The 15797-nt window shown below is 44.4% G+C and overlaps 1 protein-coding gene across 2 annotated transcripts in view; it reads left to right on the plus strand.

The window, feature by feature from the left end:
* Positions 1 to 15797, plus strand: part of sez6l2 (seizure related 6 homolog (mouse)-like 2) — a 162655-nt gene that overhangs the window by 139104 nt on the left and 7754 nt on the right. The gene's annotated exons all lie outside the window — the stretch shown is intronic.

Below are 15797 nucleotides of genomic sequence, written 5' to 3' on the forward strand. Positions count from 1 at the left end.
CTACAACCCACACAAGTGGCTCAGGTAGTGCAGCTCATCCAGGATGGCACATCAATGCAAGCTGTGGCAAGAAGGTTTGCTGTGTCTGTCAGCTGCGTGTCCAGAGCATGGAGGCGCTACCAGGAGACAGGCCAGTACATCAGGAGACGTGGAGGAGGCCGTAGGAGGGCAACAACCCAGCAGCAGGACCGCTACCTCCGCCTTTGTGCAAGGAGGAGCAGCCGGAGCACTGCCAGAGCCCTGCAAAATGACCTCCAGCAGGCCACAAATGTGCATGTGTCTGCTCAAATGGTCAGAAACAGACTCCATGAGGGTGGTATGAGAGCCCGACGTCCACAGGTGGGGGTTGTGCTTACAGCCCAACACCGTGCAGGACGTTTGGCATTTGCCAGAGAACACCAAGATTGGCAAATTCGCCACTGGCACCCTGTGCTCTTCACAGATGAAAGCAGGTTCACACTGTGCACATGTGACAGACGTGACAGTCTGGAGACGTCGTGGAGAACGTTCTGCTGCCTGCAACATCCTCCAGCATGACCGGTTTGGCACTGGGTCAGTCATGGTGTGGGGTGGCATTTCTTTGGGGAGCCGCACAGCCCTCCATGTGCTCGCCAGAGGTAGCCTGACTGCCATTAGGTACCGAGATGAGATCCTCAGACCCCTTGTGAGACCATATGCTGTTGCGGTTGGCCCTGGGTTTCTCCTAATGCAAGACAATGCTAGACCTCATGTGGCTGGAGTGTGTCAGCAGTTCCTGCAAGAGGAAGGCATTGATGCTATGGACTGGCCCGGCCGCCCCAGACCTGAATCTGGGACATCATGTCTCGCTCCATCCACCAACGCCATGTTGCACCACAGACTGTTCAGGAGTTGGCGGATGCTTTAGTCCAGGTCTGGGAGGAGATCCCTCAGGAGACCATCCGCCACCTCATCAGGAGCATGCCCAGGCGTTGTAGGGAGGTCATACAGGCACGTGGAGGCCACACACACTACTGAGCCTCATTTGACTTGTTTTAAGGACATTACATCAAAGTTGGATCAGCCTGTAGTGTGGTTTTCCACTTTAATTTTGAGTGTGACTCCAAATCCAGACCTCCATTGGTTGATTAATTGGATTTCCATTGATTATTTTTGTGTGATTTGGTTGTCAGCACATTCAACTATGTAAAGATAAAAGTATTTAATAAGATTATTTCATTCATTCAGATCTAGGATGTGTTATTTTAGTGTTCCCTTTATTTTTTTGAGCAGTGTATATTTAGTCCATTAGGAAAATATGATGCTGTACAATGTGACCGGTCGGGAGTAGGCCTAGGATACTAAATGACTGCGAGTGAAGAGCAAATTAATCCTAACATTTCTACACCGTAATTGTAGGCTAACCAATACCCAAAGATGTTGATGAACAAATACTGTAAATGCGTCTATGTGCGTGTTAGATGGTCCAATTACAACTTCTTCTGACAAGTACAGAAAAACAGTGTCTTTTTTTTGTGTGTGTGCGCAAGACAGAGGGAGAGCAATTCTTACACTCTAGTTTTAAATTCAATCACTCTCTTCTTCTTCATCCTCATCATTCAGTTAATTGAAATTCAATTGAAATATATTTTGTCACTCCCATGGCAAAGTTTAAAAACAGACAGATTTGTGAAATTGATTTATCCAACATTTTGTGGTTGCATGAGATTTGGTGATCACAGAATCAGTAGGATATTAAATAAACACTCAAATAGGCAACAGAAGCAGGAACAGCATAGGGCTGAGTGACTCACTCATTCCTGGCTTTCGTTCAAAATAAGTTATATTATAATGCAGGGTTAAAGACACATTCTTTCACATTCTTTGATATTGAGTTTGAAATGTAAAACTTTAGACTACTTAATCATTGAATACATTGCAAGTTTTCTATTTTTTGGCCATTTCTTTGTCAGTGGGCAAACGTACAAAATCAGCAGGGGATCAAATACTTTTTTCCCTCACTGTATCTACCACAAACAGTGACGACATAAGCTCAAAACTTTTAAAGGAAGAACCACTGTAGCTATAGCTCGCCAAATGCTAACCTGAGTGCTAACATTACTAAAATTAGCAGCAGCAGTAACAGTAAAATTCAGGTATAATGGCAAACACAAACATTGGCTATCATGATATCTTGCAAGTTGTATCCGCCAATAAAGATCAGGTAGTTCAGCAAAAATAAAGACATACCTTGAAATAAATAATGACATTAATCTGATTCATATTTCACCATTCATTTCTGCAAAACATAGTGTTGGATGCTGTAGCTTGCTTGCTAACTATCTAGCTAGCTTATTCCATCAGCAAACACCATGCTAAATCCGAATGGGCCAGCTTGTTTTGCATGGCCAGTTGGACTTAGATAGCTGGCTATCTTAGTTTTTAATCATCTACTAACAACATAACATGACAAAACATTTTAGGGCACTTTAGTACCTACTTACCCGATTCACCTCCATCACAGAAGTCGTCCGCCGTCGTGCTGTAACACCGGTGGTGTCAGTGGACTTGAAGCCGGCAGGATTTAATTGTGGGCAGAGAACTGGTTTTTACTAGCCCGAGCTTCATGGTGAATACACTATTCCACTGTTGGTAGCCATCGTAGTCCTTTGGGGCAGAGTGGGACTGAAGCGCCAGGGGTTCCCCTGAACTATTCTTTCTGAAGAGGTCCGACTTTTTTCCAAATAAACCAAATATGCCTACTGTTTCATTTTTTTTGTACTTTTACATGCATTTTTAAATTATTACCCTTTTTTCTCCCCAATTTTGTGGTATCCAATTGGTAGTTACAGTCTTGTCTCATCGCTGCAACTCCCATACGGATTCCAGAGAGCGAGAGCCGTGCATCCTCCGAAACACAACCCAACCAAGCTGCACTGCTTCTTGACACAATGCCCACTTAACCCGGAAGCCAGCCGCACCAATGTGTCGGAGGAAATACCGTACACCTGGCAACCGTGTCAATGTGCACTGCACCCGGCCCACCACAGGAGTCGCTTGTGCACGATGGGAGAAGGACATCCCTGCTGGCCAAACCCTAACCCTAACCCGGACTACGCTGGGACAATTGTGCACCGCACCATGGGTCTCCCAGTTGCGGCTAGCTGCGACAGAGCCTGGACTCGAACCCAGAATCTCTAGTGGCACATGGCGATGCAGTGCCTTAGACCACTATGCCACTTGGGAGGCCCCAAAGTGTATAATTATTATACTTCTTAAAAACGTTTTAATCAATTTCCGTTGTTCGATATGTGGAAATATACAGTGCATTTGGAAAGTATTCAGACCCCTTCACTTTTTCCATATTTTGTTACATTACAGCCTTATTCTAAAATATATACATTTTAAATCCTCATCAATCTACACACAATACCCCATAATGACAAAGCAAAACCAGTTTTGGGGTGTTTTTTGCAAATATATTACAAATAAAAAGCAGAAATACCTTATTTACGTAAGTATTCAGAACCTTTGCCATGAGACTCGAAATTGAGCTCAGGTGCATCCTGTTTCCATTGATCATCCTTGAGATGTTTCTACAAATTTATTGGAGTCCACCTGTGGTATCAGATATGAAGGTAAGACCGAGATGCAGACCACGTCAAATAACAAATACTTTAATAATCCCAAAGGGACAGGCAAATGGACAGATCAAGGCAGGCAGGGGTCAATAGTCCAGAGAAGTGGGGGAAAGATACAGGACGGCAGGCAGGCTCAAGGGCAGGCAGAGTGGTCAGGCAGGCGGGCAGGGCAAGGGTCGAAAACCAGGATGGCGAGAAAAAGAGAGACTGGGGGAAAAGCAGGAGCTGAGACAAAACGCTGCTTGGCTTGAACAAACAAGACGAACTGGCACAGACAGACAGAAAACACAGGTATAAATACACAGGGGATAATGGGGAAGATGGGCGACACCTGGAGTGGGGTGGAGACAATCACAAAGACACATGAAACAGACCAGAGTGTGATGTGTGGTAAATTCAATAATTGGACATGATTTGGAAAGGCACACACAAGTCTATATAAGGTCCCACAATTGACAGTGCATGTCAGAGCAAAAACCAAGCCATGAGGTCGGAGGAATTGTCTGCACAGATCTGGGAAAGGGTACCAAAAAATGTCTGCAGCATTAAAGCTCCCCAATAACACAGTGGTCTACATCATTCTTATATGGAAGAGGTTTGGAACCACCAAGACTCTTCCTAGAGTTGCTGCCCGGCCAAACTGAGCATTCAGGGGAGAAAAGCCTTGGTCAGGGAGGTGACCAAGAACACAATGGTCACTCTGACAGAGCTCCAGAGTTCCTCTGTGGAGATGGGAGAACCTTCCAGAAGGACAAACATCTCTGAAAAACTCCACCAGTCAGGCCTTTATGGTAGAGTGGCCAGACGGAAGCCACTCCTCACTAAAAGGTACATGACAACCTGCTTGGAGTTTGCCAAAAGGCACCTAAAGGACAATCAGACCATGAGAAACGAGATTCTCTGGTCTGATGAAACAAATATTTAACTGTTTTGTCTGATAGCCAAGTGTCTGGCTCATCACCTGGCTAATACTATCCCTACGGTTTAGCATGGTGGTGGCAGCATCATGATGTGGGTTTGTTTTTCAGCGGCAGACTAAGAGACTTGTCAGAATCGAGGGAAAGATGAACAGAGAAAAGTACAGAGATCCTTGATGAAAACCTGCTCAAGAGCTCCGACCTCAGACTAGGAGGAAGGTTCACCTTCCAACAGGACAACGACCCTAAGCAAAGAGCCAAGACAAAGCAGGAGTGGCTTCGGGACAAGTCTCTTAATGTCCTTGAGTGACCAAGCCAGAGTCCAGACTTGAATCCGGTCTAACATCTCTGGAGAGCCCTGAAAAGAGCTGTGCAACGACGCTCCCCATCCAACCTGACAGAGCTTGAGAGGATCTGCAGAGAAGAATGGGAGAAATTCCCCAAGTGCAGGTGTGCCAAGCTTGTAGCGTCATACCCAAGTAGACTCGAGGCTGTAATCGCTGTCAAAGGTGCTTCAACAAAGTACTAAGTAAAGGGTCTTAATACTTATTTAAATGTATTATTTCATTTTTAATACATTTACAAAAAATTCCTAAAACCTTTTTTTGCTTCGTCATTATGGGGTATTTTGTGTAGATTGATGAGGGAAAAAAACATTTAATCCATTTTAGAATAAGGCTGTAACGTAACAAAATGTGGAAAAAGTCAAGGTTGTCTGAATACTTTCTGAATGCACTGTGCAACCTTCCCTTTAAGGGTAATTATTTATTGTACCAACAACATTTTTACATTTTTAGTCATTTAACAGATGCTCTTATCCAGAGCGACTTAGAGTAGTGAATACATTTCATGCATTTTTTAAAATATTTTGTTTTTGTACTGGCCCCCCGTGGGAATCGAACCCACAACCCTGGTGTTGCACATACCATGCTGGTGTTGCAAACACCATGCTCTACCAACTGAGCCACAGGGAAGGCTACATTTGCAAATCCCAATAAAACTGTATCACGTTTCGAAGTTTACTTTCCTTGCTTTGTCCAACAACACTATTATGAATCTAGCAAATACGTTTTGTGGTTCAGAGTGCACTATTTATTTAGTTCCATAGTGCAAATATTTACTAGCAAGTTTCTCACACTGGCTTTATTTTTTATTTCATCTTCATTTAACCAGGTAGGCCAGTTGAGAACAAGTTTTCATTTACAACTGCGACCTGGCCAAGATAAAGCAAAGCAGTGCAACAAACAACAAAACAGAGTTACACATGGAATAAACAAACATATAGTCAATAACACAATAGAAAAGTCTATATAGAGTGTGTGCAAATGAGGTAAGATAAGGGAGGTAAGGCAATAAATAGGCCATAGTGGTGAAATAATTACAATTTAGCAATTAAACACTGGAGTGATAGATGTGCAGAAGATGAATGTGCAAGTAGAGATACTGGGGTGCAAAGGAGCAACAAAAATAAATAACAGTATGGGGATGAGGTAGTTGGATGGGCTATTTACAGATGGGCTATGTACAGGTGCAGTGATCTGTGAGCTGCTCTGACAGCTGGTGCTTAAAGTTAGAGAGGGAGATATGAGTCTCCAGCTTCAGTGATTTTTGCAGTTCGTTCCAGTCATTGGCAGCAGAGAACTGGAAGGAAAGGCGACCAAAGGAGGAATTGGATTTGGGGGTGACCAGTGAGATATACCTGCTGGAGCGCATGCTACAGGTGGGTGCTGCTATGGTGACCAGTGAGCTGAGATAAGGCGGGGCTTTACCTAGTAAAGACTTATAGATGACCTGGAGCCAGTGGGTTTGGCGACGAGTACGAAGCGAGCGCCAGCCAACGAGAGTATACAGGTCGCAGTGGTGGGTGGTATATGGGGCTTTGGTGACAAAACGGATGGCACTGTGATAGACTGCATCCAATTTGTTGAGTAGAGTGTTGGAGGCTATTTTGTAAATGACATCGTCAAAGTCAAGGATCGGTAGGATAGCCATTTTTACGAGGGTATGTTTGGCAGCATGAGTAAATGATGCTTTTGCGAAATTGGAAGCTGATTCTAGATTTAATTTTGGATTGGAGATGCTTAATGTGAGTCTGGAAGGAGAGTTTACAATCTAACCAGACACCTAGGTATTTGTAGTTGTCCACATATTCTAAGTCAGAACCGTCCAGAGTAGTGATGCTGGACGGGCGGGCAGGTGCGAGCAGCAATTGGTTGAAGAGCATGCATTTCATTTTACTTGCATTTAAGAGCAGTTGGAGGCCACGGAAGGAGAGTTGTATGGCATTGAAGCTCGTCTGGAGGTTAGTTAACACAGTGTCCAAAGAAGGGTCAGGGTGGAGCCATGGGTGGAGCAGGGTGGTTGCCTAGCAACCAGACCTGGGTTCAAACGCTATCTCTATGAAAACAAAATAAATAAGTTTTAAGTGAGAAGTCATTGGTCTGAAGCCGAGACATAAAGGAAATTCCCGAGCACCACAATGCTTGCTCTATCAAGTTTTTCCAGCAGACAGCTTTGACCTACTATTATACTTCAAACAATGAATAGGCATGTTGTTTAGGATTTAAACCTCACCGAATCTTGATGTGCCCTGTGGAGATCATAAGAGTACATGGCCATTAAGGCCAGATCGTTCTTCGAGATGTTCAAACATTCATAGATGACCAGCAGGGTCAAATAATAATCACAGTGGTTGTAGAGGGTGCAACAGATCAGCACCTCAGGAGGTAATGTCAGTTGGCTTTTCATAGCTGAGCATTCAGAGGTGGCCACAGCAGGTGAGGTAGAGAGAAAGAGAGTGAAAGAGGGAGGGAGAGAGAGAGGGTCGAAAACAGCAGGTGCGGGACAAGATAGCACGTCTGGTGAACAGGTCTGGGTTCCATTGCCGCAGGCAGAACAGTTGAAACTAGAGAAGCAGCATGACAAGGTAGCACCTCTGGTGAACAGATCAGGGTTCCATAGCCACAGGCAAAACAGCAGAAACTGGATCAGCAGTACGACCAGGTGGACTAGGGACAGCCAGGAGTCATCTGGCCAGGTAGTCCTGAGGCATGGTCCTAGGGCTCAGGCCCAGAGAGAGAGAAATTCCTTCAGAAAGTATTAACATCCCTTGCTAACAAAGCAAAAAGTTAAAATAGATATCATTTTTGTATACCTACAGGGGTCCTAAAATTCCAAATCAAATGGCTAAATGATGAAACAATTTCATATGTTAGCTTAGTAGATATTGCGATCTAAGGGCTTAGACTTACAGGGGTTAAAGTGGTAACTACAGAATTTACATGAGCCAAGTGATAACTGACAGAGTTGTGGACTCGAGTCACATGACTTGGACTCAAGTCTACTGTAACATGAGTCACAAATTAAATTTGATGATTTGAGATTCGACTTGACAGAAAATAAAATGACTTGACTTGGACTTGAGACTGATGACTTGAAATGATTTGGCCAGGTTTGTAATGTTGTGGCACAGAGACTACGTGGATTACTCTACACGCAGCCAGAGACAGTAGCCGCAGCATCGCCCATGCAAAAAAACCTGCAACAGATTGGCTAGTGAAACGCACAATGGGCTCTATGATTGGACCAGCAAACTGTCAATTAACACAGGTCGGGTGGTGAGCTGGCGAACAGATTGTTGATTTTTTGTACAGCTATAGGATCTGGTGCAGAGCAAATGTCAAATTATAGGAAGAGAGGATTGCCATAATGAATAAATATGCAGCTCCAAAAATGTTTGGTAATCAAGAATATTAACTGTTTACTTTGCAAACTCATCAGCAATGGGGCAACAATTACTAGCATAGGCCTACTGGTATTTTGGTAGGTAATAATTGCTTGAAATAGATCATTTACATATGAAGCTTGCATTTGGAATTTGTTTAAAATGAATTATTACTATGGCACCATACTCCTGCCATTGGAGAGTGCTTTTTTTTTGTCTTGTTTAAACGCATAGGCCCTTACTGGGGTCCAGCAACAATAAGGCAGTTATATACAATAAAAAATATAACATTACATTTCATAACACTTTTCACAACATATTCAGTGTGTTCCCTCAAGCCACTACTCTACTACCACATATCTACAATACAAAATCCATGTGTACGTGTGTGTAGAGTGTGAGTGTTAGCATGTGTATTTGTATGCTTGTGTCTGTGTCTGTGTATTTGTATCTGTTTTTTATCTGATTCAACTGCTTGCATCAGTTACCTGAAGTGGAATAGAGTTCAGTGTAGCAATGGCTTTATGTAGTACTGTGCACCTCCCATAGTGTGTTCTGGACTTGGGGATTGTGAAAAGACCTATGGTGGCGTGTCTTGAGGGGTATGTATGGGTGTCCGAGCTGTGTGCTAGTAGTTTAAACAGACAGCTTGCTGCATTCAGCATGTCAATACTTATTACAAAAACAAGTAGTGATGAAGTAAATCTCTCCTCTACTTTGAGCCAAGAGAGATTGACATGCATATTATTAATGATAGCTCTTCGTGTGTCACGTCCTGACCAGTAATAGGGGTTATTTGTTATTGTAGTTTGGTCAGGACGTGGCAGGGGGTGTTTGTTTTATGTGGTTCGGGCTATGTATTTAGGTAGAGGGGTGTTTGGTTTATGTGGTCCGGGGTTTGTTAGTCTATGTTCTACGTTAGTGTATTTCTATGTTCTGTCTAGTCTATTGTAGTTCTATGTTTAGTTAATTGGGGTTTAACCTTCAATTGGAGGCAGCTGGTTATCGTTGCCTCTGATTGAAGGTCCTATAATTAGGAGTTTGTTTTTCATGGGATTTTGTGGGAGATTGTTGCTGTGTATAGCTTTGTGCCTTACCGGCCTGGTCTTTGTCATCGTGGTTTTTGTATACGTGTTTGTTTTGGTTTTTCCTTCTTTGTCCTTTAATAAAAGAAGATGAGTATACATTTTCCCGCTGCGTCTTGGTCCTCCACACACGACACTTGTGACAGAATCTCCCACCAAACACGGACCAAGCAGTGGAGGAAGGAGCAGCAACAGATGGACTACAAGGAGTTGGGAGGACATCTTGGAGGGGAAAGGATCCTACACATGGGAGGAGATCCAAGCTGGAATGGATCGCCTGCCATGGAAAAAGGTGGAGACAGCGAGTGAGGAACGTCGTAAATGGAGCGAAGAGAAGAGGAACAGTTACAGAGTGCTTCCTCATTTTTGAGCTACAGCCATCTTCGTTCCCTTCGGATCGGTCGAAAGATAGCATATATTATTACGCTAATGTCGGGAAGGGCGCTCTCCTGGGCTACGGCAGTTTGGGAGCAACAATCCACCATTTGTCGTCCTCTGGAAGACTTCATGGCAGAGGTGAGGAAGGTATTCGATTCTCCGGTATCCTGGAAAGAGGCGGCCCGAAAACGTCAAACAACTCCCATAGTGTGACAGACTACACAGTAGCAGCTTGGGAGTTACTGCTGGACCTCAATTCCCTCCTCGCCCTTACTATTAGAATTGATGGGCGTCTATGGGAATGCAGGCGTGAGAGGAGGTCTGGTCTTGGTCACACTCGTTCATCCGCTGCTGCTTGTACAACTCCGAAGGAATCTGGAAGTCCCCGAAGGCTGTATTTCCGAGAAGACCTGAAGCCACCCGAGTTCCCTCAAGAGTCATCGGCAATGGGTGAGTCAGATACATCGGAACCAATGCAACTGGGCAGAGCTAGATTATCGCCTAGGGAACGTTCACATAGGCTAAGCTCCAACAGTTGTCTGTATTGTGGTGCTGCGAGGCATTTCATAGCCACCAGCCCAGTGAAGAGACCTGAATCATTAGTAGGTAGAAGTACACTGGTGAGCCAAACTGGGAACCCTCTAATTCCCATCACCTGTACTCCTTTTTCTGTTAGACTGGTCTCCCCACAGCAGGATAAGTCTCTTCGGGTGCTCATTGACTCTGGGGCAGATGAAAGTTTCATGGACGCTATCCTGGTATCGGAACTAGGTATCCCCACTCAACTCCTCTCCGTTCCCATGGATGCATTCGTCCTTCTGCCTCTCCTGCCGGCGCAGTGTTCTTCTTTGTGGGGAAGAAGGACAAGGCCCTGCGTCCATGTATTTATAACCGGGGCCTCAATGACATCACGATCAAGAATCGGTACCTGCTACCACTCCTCTCCTCGGCTTTCGAACCTCTCCAGGGGGCTCCCATCTTTCCCAAACTGGACCTTCGGAATGCCTACCACCTTGTTCGGATACGCAAAGGAGACGATTGGAAGATGGCATTCAATACTGCCAGTGTACACTATGAGTACCTGGCCATGCCGTTTGGACTCACCAACGATCCCGCTGTCTCCCAGGCACTGGTCAACCATGTGCTCCAGGACATGTTGAATCATTTTGTACAGTTGAAGTCAGAAGTTTATTTACATACAATTAGGTTGGAGTCATTAAAACTCGTTTTTCAACCACTCCACAAATTTCTTGTTAACGAACTATAGTTGTGGCAAGTCGGTTAGGACATCTACTTTGTGCATGACACAAATAATTTTTCCAACAATTGTTTACAGACAAATTATTTCAGTTATAATTCACTGCATCACAATTCCAGTGGGTCAGAAGTTTACATACACTAAGTTGACTGTGCCTTTAAACAGCTTGGAAAATTCCAGAAAATTATGTAATGGCTTTAGAAGCTCAAAAATAATTTGAGTCAATTGGAGGTGTACCTGTGGATGTATTTCAAGGCCTACCTTCAAACTTAGTGCCTCTTTGCTTGACATCATGGGAAAATCAAAAGAAATCAGCCAAGACTTCAGAAAAAAATGGTGGACCTCCACAAGTCTGGTTCATCCTTGGGAGCAATTTCCAAATGCCTGGAGGTACCACGTTCATCTGTACAAACAATAGTACGCAAGTATAAACACCATGGGACCATGCAGCCGTCATACCGCTCAGGAAGGAGACATGTGCTGGAGGAAACAGGTACAAAAATATCGATATCCACAGTAAAACAAGTCCTATATCGAAATAACCTGAAAGGCTGCTCAGCAAGGAAGAAGCCACTGCTCCAAAACCGCCATAAAAAAGCCAGACTACGGTTTGCAACTGCACATGGGGACAAAGATCGTACTTTTTGGAGAAATGTCCTCTGGTCTGATGAAACAAAAATATAACTGTTTGGCCATAATGGCCATCGTTATGTTTGGAGGAAAAAGGGGGTGGCTTGCAAGCCGAAGAACACCATCCCAACCGTGATGCACGGGGGTGGCAGCATCATGTTGTGGGGGTGCTTTGCTGCTGGAGGGACTGGTGCACTTCACAAAATAGATGGCATCCTGAGGACAGAACATTATCTGGATATCTTGAAGCAACTTCTCAAGAAGTTAAAGCTTGGTCGCCAATGGGTCTTCCAAATGTACATACTTCCAAAGTTGTGGCAAAATGGCTTAAGGACAACAAAGTCAAGGTATTGGAGTGGCCATCACAAAGCCCTGACCTCAATCTAATAGAACATTTGTGGGCAGAACTGAAAAAGTATGTGCGAGCAAGGTCTACAAACCTGACTCGGTTACACCAGCTCTGTCTGGAGGAATGGGCCAAAATTCACCCAACTTATTGTGGGAAGCTTGTGGAAGGCTACCCGAAATGTTTGACCCAAGTTAAAGAATTTAAAGGCAATGCTACGAAATACTAATTGAGTGTATGTAAACTTATGACCCACTGGGAATGTGATGAAGAAATAAAAGCTGAAATAAATCATTCGCTCTACTATTCTGACATTTCACATTCTTAAAATAAAGTGGTGATCCTAACTGACCTAAGACAGGGAATTTTTACTAGGATTAAATGTCAGGAATTGTGAAAAACTGAGTTTAAATGTATTTGGCTAAGGTGTATGTAAACTTCTGACTTCAACTGTATTTGTCTGCCTTGATGACATCCTGGTTTTCTCTCGTTTTGCCCAAGAACACGTTCTCCATGTTTGACAAGTCCTTCAGCGCCTCCTGGAGAATCAGTTGTTTGTAAAAGCTGAGAAGTGCGACATCCACCGCTCCACTATATCCTTTCTGGGATACGTCATTGCTGAAGGGAATGTCCATGTGGATCCGGAAACGGTGAGAGCGGTGGTGGATTGTCCCCAACCCACGTCCAGCCGCAACGGTTTCTGGGGTTTGCTAATTTCTACCGCCGTTTCATTCGCGGCTACAGCACCCAGGCGGCTCCCCTCTCACCTCCCCCAAGGTACCGTTCACATGGTCCCCAGCAGCGGACAGGGCTTTTATGGATCTGAAGCTGCGATTCACTACATTCCTCATCCATCCGGACCCGACCCATCAGTTTGTGGTTGAGGTTGGTGCTTCCGACGTGGGAGTAGGGGCCGTCCTTTCTCAGCGATCTGTCCAGGAGCTTCATCCCTGTACTTTCATGTCCCATCGTCTCAACTCTGCAGAAAGGAACTATAACGTTGGGAACCGGGAACTCCTGGTGGTTAAGATGGCTCTGGAGGAGTGGAGGCACTGGCTGGAACGGGGCGTAACATCCATTTTTGGTATGGACTGACCACAGGAATTTAGAATACTCCGCACTGCCAAATGCCTTTGGGCCCTGTTATTCACCAGGTTCAATTTCACCATCTCCTACCACCCAGGGTCCAAAAATGTGAAGCCGGACGCCCTCTCTCGCCTGTACAGTTCCGCTGCCACACCCTCTGAATCTGAAACCATCCTCCCTGCCTCATGTCTGGCGGCTTCGGATGTCTGGGGTATTGAGACCCTGGTCAATATCTAGGTCAACTAGAAAATATACACTATATTTACAAAAGTATGTGGACACCCCTTCAAATTAGTGGATTTGGCTATTTCAGCCACACCCGTTGCTGACCGGTGTATAAAATCAAGCACAATGCCATGCAGTCTCCATAGACAAACATTGGCAGTAGAATAGCCTTACTGAAGAGCTCAGTGACTTTCAACGTGGCACCGTCAGAAGATGCCAACTTTCCATTAAGTCAGTTCGTGAAATTTCTGCCCTGATAGAGCTGCCCCGGTCAACTGTAAGTGCTGTTATTGTCGAGGAGCAACAACGGCTCAGCCGCAAAGTGTTAGGACACACAAGCTCACAGAAGAGGAGTGCTGAAGCATCTAGTGTGTAAAAATCGTCTGTCCTCAGTTGCAACACTCACTACCGAGTTCCAAACTGCCTCTGGAAGCAACGTCAGCACAATAACTGTTCATCGGGAGCTTCATGAAATGGGTTTCCATAGCCGAGCAGCCTCACACAAGCCTAAGATCATCATGCGCAATGCCAAGCGTCCACTGGAGTGGTGTAAAGCTCGCCGCCATTGGACTCTGGAGCAGTGGAAACGCGTTCTCTGGAGTGATGAATCACACTTCACCATCTGGCAGTCCGACTGACAAATCTGGGTTTGGCGGATACCAGGAGAACGCTACATGCTCTAATTTATGCCAACTGTAAAGTTTGGTGGAGGAGGAATAATGGTCTAGGGCTATTTTTCATGTTTCGGTCTAGGCCCCTTAGTTCCAGTGAAGGTAAATCTTAACACTACAGCATACAGTTATATTCTAGATGATTCTGTGCTTCCAACTTTGGCAAAAGTTTGGGAAAGGCCCTTTCCTTTTTCAGCATGACAATGTCCCTGTGTACAAAGCGAGGTCCGTACAGAAATGGTTTGTCAAGATCAGTGTGGAAGAACTTGACTGGCCTGCACAGAGCCCTGACCTCAACTCCATCGAACACCTTTGGGATGAATTACTTGACTGACTTTATTGTCCCCATGGGGAAATTTTGTTGCAGTGTTTAAAGTGGTGTTTAAATACAAAACAAATTGACAATACAACTTTCATAACAGTTACATACCAATAAAAAGAGACAAGCCTGCTGGCCTTACTGGGTCGATAGGAACATTAGCCCGAGCTATTTAGGAGGGATATCACACCTGGCACAAATTATTGTCTCGTTCTGTTTTTCCTGCTGAAGGGAATTAGAACGCTGACTGCGATCCAGGCCTAATCGCCCAACATCAGTGCCTGACCTCACTTATGCGGTTGTGGCAGAATGGAACCAAGTCCTCGCAGCAATGTTCCAACATCTAGTGGAAAGTCTTCCCAGAAGAGTGGAGGCTGTTATAGCAGCAAAGGGGAGACCAACTCCATATTAATGCCCATGATTTTGGAATGAGATGTTCGATGAGTAGGTGTTTAAATACGTTTTGTCATGTAGTGTATTTTAAATCAATGTTGTGATGATATACGCAAATAAAATGCCATTATCCATGAGAAAGATTTTTGGCGCTGACAGCTGATCTTCTCATGCATCTGAAGAAAATTCTAAACTGCAACAGCTGCTCTGTCAGTTGGAGGTGGGCTGGGGGCGGGGCTCGGGAACATTTCAAATTGTGATTGACAGCTCAGGAGTTTCATGTCTCTTTTCAAAATAAACAGTTCATTGTACTATGGTTCATAAGTTCATACGGATTCAGCATAATACATGTGGCGGCAAAATATATTTAATGAAAAAATATATATGTTATGATTTTCTGAAATTATGTATTTCATAAATATATTCTGGAAATATATGTTAAAAAAAATTACAAATCCTGCATATACTGTATGTACATACACGGAGTGTGCAAGACATTAGGAACACCTTCCTAATATTGAGTTGCATACTCTTTTTGCCCTCAGAAGCCTCAATTCGTTGGGGCATGGACTCTACAAGGTGTCGAAAGCGTTCCACAGGGATGCTGGCCCATGTTCACCCCAATGCTTCCCACCACAGGAGGCTGCTGAGGGGAGGGCAGCTCATAATAATGACTGGAATGGAGCAAATGGAATAGCGTCAAACACATGAAAACCATGTGTTTGATGTTTTGATACCATTCCACTCATTCCACTTCAGCCATTACCACAAGTCCACCCTCACCAATTAAGGTGCCACCAACCTCCTGTGCTTCCCACAGTTGTGTCAAGTTGGCTGGATGTCCTTTGGGTGGTGGATAATTCTTCCCAGCAGCGTTGCAGTTCTTGACACTCTCGCACTTGACAGTTCTCGCACCGCTCAAACCGGTGCGTCTAGTAGATACCCCGTTCAAAGGCACTTAAATCTTTTGTCTTGCCCATTCACCCAATGAATGGCACCATACACAATCCATGTCTCAATTGTTTCAAGGCTTACAAATCAATCATCTACATATCAGAAAATAGGTGTGCTGGAGTTCACTCATTTAGCTCTGTTTCATCTGTAATGCCAGGGTAGATAAAAAAAAAATGTATACAAATATTACGTCATGTCTTGTATACCCTTAT

Source organism: Salmo salar, chromosome ssa03, assembly GCF_905237065.1.
Source record: "Salmo salar chromosome ssa03, Ssal_v3.1, whole genome shotgun sequence".
NCBI lineage: Eukaryota > Metazoa > Chordata > Actinopteri > Salmoniformes > Salmonidae > Salmo > Salmo salar.